We start from the raw sequence: 9,164 nt of genomic DNA on the forward strand, positions 1-9,164 counted from the left end.
GAAGGGAAAGGAAGGGAAAGGAAGGGAAAGGAAGGGAAAGGAAGGGAAAGGAAGGGAAAGGAAGGGAAAGGAAGGGAAAGGAAGGGAAAGGAAGGGAAAGGAAAGGAAAGGAAAGGAAAGGAAAGAAAGAAAGAAAGAAAGAAAGAAAGAAAGAAAGAAAGAAAGAAAGAAGGAAAGAAAGAGAGAGAAGGGGGAGGGGTGAGGGGAGGGGAGGAAAAGGAGAGAAGAGGAGGAAATCTCCTTAGTCATGGGTTGTGTTTGCCCACAAGCTTTAACTGGCCAAGATACCAGCGATCGAGTCATAAAACATGAAAAAACATCATTAAATCTAAACATTTAACTAGTAGAAAACAGGGAGAATCGAGGGCTACATGAACAAGGCTACAAATTAAGTTAAAGAGCTATGGAAGTGGAAACTACCGCTAAGATCAGAGCTACCTTTAACCTAGAGATGCCCTCCTGCCCCTGCTTGTGAGTGACATGAACCCATGCTGCTTTTGGGATTTGGGCCTGGTTCTATACTGAAGTATTTTTGTCATTCCTCCTAATATTTCTAGTCCAAGGGAGGCATTCCAAAAAGGACACTTCTATCTTCCAGAAGTGTCAGAAAATCCTGTGGCTAATGTTGAAGGTTACAGGGAAAGTCCCTTGCTCAGTACAAAATGGCAGACTAGCTTTGTCAGCTAGTCTTTCTCTTCCCTGGGGATCAACTACCTGAATAATGTCCTGTAGTTCTGCACGTGAAATTCCTGGAATGCCTCTGCCATGCTAGTGAGGCATATTAGTAGCCTTAGCGTTCAGCCAATCTTTGTGCACCCTGGATATTCTCACCCCTTTTCCCAAAACCATATAGCCTTCGGTCCAATCTAAATAAAGTGTATGTGTATAAGCCCAACCCAATAAAGGTATATGCAGAAGCTAAGATCGTCTCAGAGATCTAATTCATTGAAGATTTTTGGAGTAGGACTTTGCCTAAAATTTTGAGCTGTAACACGAAGATCGTTAGAGAAAGAAGACTGGGATGGGATCCTGTCTGTTCCAGACTCAGCTTCATCCTTCCAGCCTGGTGTGCAGTGGCGTCTGGACACCCTGAAAGGGAGAAAGCTGGGTATCCAGAATCACACAGGAGTGCTGGTCAGGCTGCATGGTTGTAAGTAGGAAAGAATGCAGTCTGGAACAAAATTAGTTATGAAGCATGGCTACAAAACTCAGATGTAAGCTCTGGGATAGATATGTCTCAATGGGTAGGCACTGAATTTAGATGTGCAACACCCACATAAAAACTGGGCATGGTAGTCATACCTATAATACCAGCACGGGGGGCGGGGACAGTGTGTGAATATGGGGGTAGATCCCTGGGGCTCACTAGGTAGACATTCTAAGCTGAGACAATAAGCTCAACTTCAGGGACTCTGTTTCAAAGAATAAGGCAGAGAAACCACTGAGGAAGAAATCCTTGTTAACGTTTGGCTTGCACATACTTGGGCATACGTGTGCACCATACACACACAAACACCGAATTCATGACTTCAGGAACATATACATGCAAATTTAGCTGTTCTTGGAGACACTACTGGTTTTGGTTTTTGTTTTTTTTGTTGTTGTTGTTGTTGTTTTGTTGTTGTTTTGGTTTGGTTTTTTTTGCCAGTCTCAGGTCTCAGCATTTCCAGAAGTTCTTAAATTTTACTTCTCCCGTGATCCAACCCTAGCAAACAGCCAGTGGCCCCTTTTGTTTGAAAGTCTTAGGTAGCCTAGGCTGACCTTGAACTTGCTACATAAGCAGAAGCTGATCTTGGACTCCTGGTTTTCTTGCCTATAACTTCTAAGTGCTAGGATTTTAGGTAGGAGTTCTATGTCCAGCTAAAACCAGGCTCTAACGTGAACTCATGAATGATCTTCCTGTGAAAACTGAATTACCTAAGATCAGAGCACCATACTCACATTAAACTAACCGCCACTTCAAAGGCACAGATGGCACAGGATAAAATCATGCCTGCTAATGGAGTTTCAAGAATCACAGAGACAGGGAGAAGAATCTCTTGGTGCTTGAGATAAAGCAGCCATGGGCTGCCCAAGCATATGCCAGGAATAAAACTCAGGGTCTCTGAGGAACAGCAAGCACTTTTAAAGTCAGGGTTGGGCCTTCTCTCTAGCCCCAGAGCAAAGATTTAAAAGAAAAATAAAAACTTCACTGGAGGCCGAAATATCAGGCTCTATGAAGATAAATTCAACTGAAATAAAGTTATCATAAGTGTTTTTAATTCAGAAGTTAAAAGCCTCAGAAAAGAAAGAAAATATCTGGGCCTGGGGCACAGAAGTTAAGAATTTAAAGGTGGGAGTAAATTAAATTGGCTGTTAAGCATAAGCGTAAATTATGCATCCTAAGCCTGACTGATGTTTCCAGTGAATTAGCTGGTATTGTTGCATCAGCTCCTCCACCCTCAGGAAATGTCTCACTACTCGTATCCTCTTCACAGAGACTGAAAAAACTTTTAGGGACACCATCTGGTCTCTTCCTGATTCTTATATCAGGTAGAATGAATGACTCTAGCAAAAGGATGAGGGATAAAAATAGGTTGTTTATATATTGTGTACACATTTACATGTGTGTGCGTGTGTGCGCACGCACACACGCATGCATGAGTAACAATAACAATCTGGGAAGTTGCTATCACGATAAAAGCGAAAGGGAGAACACAGGGGGTGGAAGGAAGGGCTATGGAAGGGGCTGGAGGGAGAGAGGAGTGGGGGAAATGATGCAACTTTCATAAAATTTAAAATGTCCAAAAAATAATATTTCACATAATACAGAAAATCTGAAAAGAGTTTGTCTCTAGAGACACCTTTTCCTAGTATGCTGTCACTACTTAATACTACCAGAGCTGTATCTCAAAGAGACCCTTGGACCTGAAGGCCTGGGTCCCAGCTTGACTCAGACACAGTCTGAAATGCTTTGGGTTGTCTAAAGCACTGCCCATGAGGCCAGGAAAGACTCTTTTAGGAGATTCATAATTTGGTTTCATTTGCTCTATCAACAAGAGCCATCCATTTTCTTAGTGAAGACCTCTCTTGAATTACTCAAAGGTCCTGCAACTGCATTAGGGAGAGTTCTAGAACCAAATGCTGGGTTGGTAGCAAATTTTACATGCTCCTAAACAAACCCTGTATGAGACAGCCAAGGAGCAGGCTACAGATCCGTACCTCCTTCTTTGTACCTCCATCACAGAAGTCATCAACTTGTCTTTGATGACTGCCCTGCAGATCATTAAGTGAAAAAACTATTCTTGGCTAAGTTGAACCATGAAGCTACTTGTTATTTGGATTTTATTAAATCTTGGAATTTGATGACTTAAGCCACGTCATGGGGGACTTTAGAAAGACATTTTGACTTCACAGTGATGTGCAATTATCAAGTAAGACAATGACTGGGAATAGAAGGTCTGATGATCAATGTTAAGTGTCAACAGGACAATGCTGAGAAACAAAGGCAACCATGGATTATTTAGTTCTGAACTTGCAAGGGATTGTTTTGACTAGACTGAGGTGGGAAGACCCAGGAGTACCATTCTCTGGGCCTAAGTTCTAGACTGTATAAAAAAGAGGTGGGCTGGATATAAGCATGCATTCCTCTTTGCTAATTATGGATGCATGTTACCAACTGCTGTTGTGACACCATGATTACCTGTACCTTTGAAACATGAACCAGAATACATTTTCTCTCCTTCAAATTATGTTTTTCAGGGTATTTTATCACCCTAACCCTGAAATTCTTAGGCAAATGGATAGAACTAGAAAATATCATCCTGAGTGAGGTAACCCAATGGCAAAAGAACATACATGGTATGCACTTACTGATAAGTGGATACTAGCCCAAAAGCTCCAAATAACCAGGATACAGTTCACAGACCACATGAAGCTCAAGAAGAAAGAAGACTAAAATATGGGTGCTTTGGTCCTTCTTAGGAGAACAAAATACTCACAGGAGCAAATGTAGAGATAAAGTGTAGAGCAGAGACTAAAGGAAAGGCCACCCAGAGACTGTCCCACCTGTGGATTCATCCCATATATAGTTACCAAACCCAGAAACTATTGTGGATGCCAAGAAGTGCATGCTGAAAGGAACCTGACATAGCTGTCTCCTGAGAGGCCCTGCCGGAGCCTTACAAATACAAAGGCAGATGCTAGCAGCAGCCAACCATTGGACTGAGTGTGGAGTCCCTAATAGAAGAGCTAGAGAAAGGACTGAAGGAGTTGAAGGGGGTTGCAACCCCACAGGAAGAACAACAGTATCAACCAACCAGACCCCTCAGTACTCCCAGGGACTAAGCCATCAACAAAGGAGTACACATGGCTCCAGCTGCATATGTAGCAGAGGATGGCCTTGTCATGCATCAATGGAAGGAGAGGTCCTTGGTCCTATGAAGGTTCTATAGATGCTTCAGTGTAGGGGAATCGAGGGAGGGGAGATAATGGGTGGGTATGCCCCGTAGTTAAAACATTCCTGGGAACAGCTTGACCATAAGATAAAGAGGAATGTGAGGACATAACAGGGCTATCTAAACTGAGTCAACAACTCACAGAACTCTGACACCCTGCACGTACATGTAATTTTTCTGCTGATGTTTGAATAAGCCAATAGTGTGTCGCTATGCTGAATTCCACACCCCTAAGTCCCTTACCCCATAAAAACCCCTAGCTTCCGAGCCTCGTGGCCAACATCCGTTATCTCCTGTGTGGGATGCGTGTCGGTCCGAAGCTCTGTCATTAAACTACCTCATGTAATTACATCAGGGTGGTCTATTCATGATTCTTTGGGTGCACGCCGAATCGGAAATTGAGTGGGGATTTCCCCACTAGGTCTATCAGGAACACCCTCATAGTAGGGAGAGGGAAGGAAGATAACATTTGAAATGTAAATAAAGAAAATATCCAATTAAAAAAAAAGACGGGGTGTCTAAGTGGTATCTTCATGAAAATTTACATATCATATTCAAGAAGACATCTGGTTCATGTCATCTTCGCATTCATAGGTTCTTAAAGATACTCTACCATACACTGTCTGAGGCCTGTCCATTCTAGTCTCATAATTGAGCTTCTCCTTGGTACCATCACTTCAATGTTATCAACTTAATAAGCTCTGGAGAATTTGAGTAGAGCACCTCACTATTTTGGGTTCTACTAACAAATTTTGCAATGTATTTTTCAACAAGATTAAAATTCATCTTTCACTTAGCTATGATGGGGGGGTTACTTTAAAATAATTTTGGTAGAAAATTTTCAAGTAGTGCTTAATCCAAGATGCTCAGTTACTGTGACAGTGTTATTAACCAATCTAGAATCAACAGGAAATTGAGCCTCTAAGCAAATCTGTGTGAGTTTATCTTCATTATGACTTATACCTACATATAGGAGTGTCTCATTTGCTTGGATGGGATTCTAGACTAAGTGGAGAAGTAGAACTGAACAGCTGCAACATTTATGGATCTTCTGTGTATTTCAATCAATGTACACAGGCAGGCAGGCAGACAGACAGGCAGGCAGGCAGGCATGTACAGGTGCAAACTTTCACAAAGCAGACAATGAAATTCAGTGAATATTGGAAAGCTTTATAACAAATTTTTTTCTGGTAAAATATTATTAACGGGATGCCTTTTCATGTCATAATCCAAACACTTTATTACTTAGCCTAACTTCCTTTTACTAAGTTCTTGATACTTTGCTAGTTTTAGTCTTTCAGTATGTCTCTCAACTCACTCCATTATATTGACCACTGAAGTATAGCAGCACCATTAAATGACCCCTAGTTGGTCATTCTGATGCTTCACTTTTCCTTTTTAATAAAATGTAATGGTTCCCACTTTCCAGTATCTGCCCACTTCATGGAACACACAGAAACTCTCCAACTAACCACATATTAAGAGGGCAAGACCCTGCACCTGGATGTTACTGATGACAAGGCAGATGTTATGAACAAAACTTTTATTTACATACTGTATCTAGATGCAGATACATAAATTTTTATACAATTGATTTCCAAAAAATGTGCAAGAAATTACTATAATTCACTTACAAACCAAAACACATATTAAATCGGTGGACTTTGGATAATTCATTCTGTGGTGTTCTCAGTACAAACAGTATATACCTGATTTGAAACATACAAAGTGTAAACTACAGCAATCTAGGTTGCAGGTATTAATTTCATGGCATATCAACTATGAGACTTCCTTACCCCAACATGACAATATACTGTTAGGAGATTCTAAGACTCCATCTCACCCTTTCTGGTTGGAGAACTTGCATCACTTTTCAAAAACAAATTCATATTTGCCTTGTTATATCACGACTGATCAATAAAAAGGTTATAAAATTTTTTCTTTACAGGACTAAAAAAGTATTAAAAGAAAGCAAATTTTTATTACTAATATACCAATAACTTTAGAATTTTAGTTATTTGTGGAACTGGCTATTGTTCATTATTCAACAAAACTGTCTATTGCTGGTAGTGTTATTTCAGTTTCTAATTAACACTTCATATTCAATGAAAGACATTCAGATAGATATCAAAATGTTATTTTGATTCATTCATAAAGTTTCTTTCATATATGACATGAAATGTACAGTCAAGTTGACATTCCTGAAAGCAGTTAGAGATGCTTAGCACTAGGAAAAAAACTGCATAAACCTGTAAGATTTCAATAACTTTTGTGTTCAGTAATACTGGCTCAGAAACTACAATGAATACTTTGTGTTTCATTTCCTTAATGCTAACGAGTTAGCCTATTTGGCACATTATTTTATTCAACAGAAAACTGTCGCTCTGTGTGGCTGGTTTCCTTAAAATTATTTTTCAGTTTTGTGGTTATTTACTGTGATACGTGACCTTCTAATTTTTCACAGTATTGCACCATGTAAAAAGAGAACAGTCTTCCTTGGAGAAAGCAAGGCATTTTTTTTTTCAAGTACTCTCCATAGCTCTCTTATTTATAAAAATGTGTTAAGTGTCATAGGAAGCCCCAAATTAACCCTCAGCCTCCAGCATTTCTGGTGGTGGAGTATACAGAAAAAAAAAAAAAATTCACTCTCACAGTTTTCCTGCTTGCTTTTGTCTTGCCTTAATGTAGGAATTCTAAATGTGTTCTGAGCTAGTGCCTCTGCATAAGCTTTATGGTTGTATAGTTGGTGTTTTTGTTGGACCCCAAACAGCAAGGGTTGGAGGTGCCACTGAATCTCTTGCCTACACTTGGGACCCTTTTCCTTCTAATCCAGCCTTGATATGAGGGTTTGTTCCTAGTCTTAATGGAATTTGTTATGCCAGGTTCTGTTAATATCCCTGTGAGGACTGCTCTTTTTTTGTTTTGTTTTGTTTTGAAGGGAAATGGAGAAGTGGATCTAGATGACAGGGGAAGTTGGGAAAGAGCACTGGGAAGAGGAAAGGTACTGAAAACTGTGGTCAGGATGTAATATATGCAAAAAATTAAAAGTAACAAAAATTATTTCACAGACACATCACATACACACACACACACACACACACACACACACACACACACACACACAGAGAATGGCTTAGAGGTTATGCTTGTATCATCTAAGTTCAGAAAAGCCAGAAAGTTAACCAACTTCAATCTAGGCTATGATACTAGATGACAGAGACTTAAATCTCTTCACTTTTATCAGACAGTGTCATACAAAAGTCAGTATTTCCCATTGTTTCCCACTTCTGTCAGATGGATGTCTTGGCTACAAAAACACAAAAATATTGGCAATATTTTACCATTTGCAAATCTGATTTCTCAATAAATGCTTCGATTTTTATTCATCAATTATCAGAACCTAATCATTTCAAATTGAGTTGGACAGGTCTATAAAGCATGTAAATAGAAGTTCATCAAGGGTTGTTTTCATAATAAAGATTTGTCCTACAGAATAGCACAAATTGATTATTAGAAAGATTTAGATAAAGATAAGAATACTCTTGACATTTAATGGGTAGATCCTAACCACACGGCACCATGGGAAAGAGTGGGAAACAAGCTATGTTCACTTGAAACATGTTGGGGACAGTCCTGAGACTTCTATGAGCCATGATTGCCAGGACATGTGCATATTTTTGAAACATGAAGTCATCTCAACGTTCATCATTAATACAGTGACTATGTGACAACACCTGCCATCTAATGTAGATGTGGGGACTGTCAACTCACACTAGATATAGCTTCAGTTGTTTAAAAATAAAGTTTTACAAAAAAATAGTTAAGTGTCTTGCATTACTTTGCACACAAGCCTACAATTCTCCAATAGTTCTTAATCCAATAGTGAATGCTTATACTATTACTATATAATTCATCCATCATATTAGATGAAACACATCAGAAAATGAAATTCTTTGTAACATTCCATCAAAAGTAAGTGCCTTGCTCCTTGTAAGTCAAGATGCCACAACTCTTTAACATGTTGGCACTGAGCCTTTTCCTGCAATATCTCAATTTTGACCCTAGAAAAAGAGAAAAAAAAATGTAAAGCTATAGATATGTTTGGATGACAAAGTCAGCAGGTCTGACCTAAGATGTTTACTCTAATTTTTTAAAAAGCATGTGCAGCTGGAAATATTTTCTGAATGGAGAAATCTTTAAATACTATCGCTTAATAGTTTTAATAACACCACTGCAGAACTTTGAACTCAATCAACAGTCTACATTCCAAAATCACTTTTAAAACCTGGGCTCATCGTTCTCTAACCCAATGATAAGTAAGTAGAGGTGCCAAACTACTTAGGAATTAACCAATTTAAAATAAACCAAAATGCTATCCTCAAAGGGTAGTCACAAGCAGGAAACTATTTCTGGTATCGGACATAGTTTTACAATTTTTCTCACACAATGTATCACAATTTTTAATTATTTAACTGATGTCATTCAAGGTTGTTGGTTTAGAGTTAGAATGGTCAAACACAGCATACTGTAAAGATTATACAGAAGAAAGTCAAGACAACTTTAAAATAACCTTTCTATTCAGATCAGTTTACAACTTTATATAAACTTTAATATAAGAAAATACAACTCATTTATGAAACTTGTTTTGTCAAGTTTATGGAAGAAAATATCTACTAAAGAAATCATAGATAAAACATGTAACTGAAAAAAATCTCTCTCTCTCTCTCT

This window comes from Mus caroli, chromosome 18 (genome assembly GCF_900094665.2).
Source record: "Mus caroli chromosome 18, CAROLI_EIJ_v1.1, whole genome shotgun sequence".
In the NCBI taxonomy this organism is placed as follows: domain Eukaryota; kingdom Metazoa; phylum Chordata; class Mammalia; order Rodentia; family Muridae; genus Mus; species Mus caroli.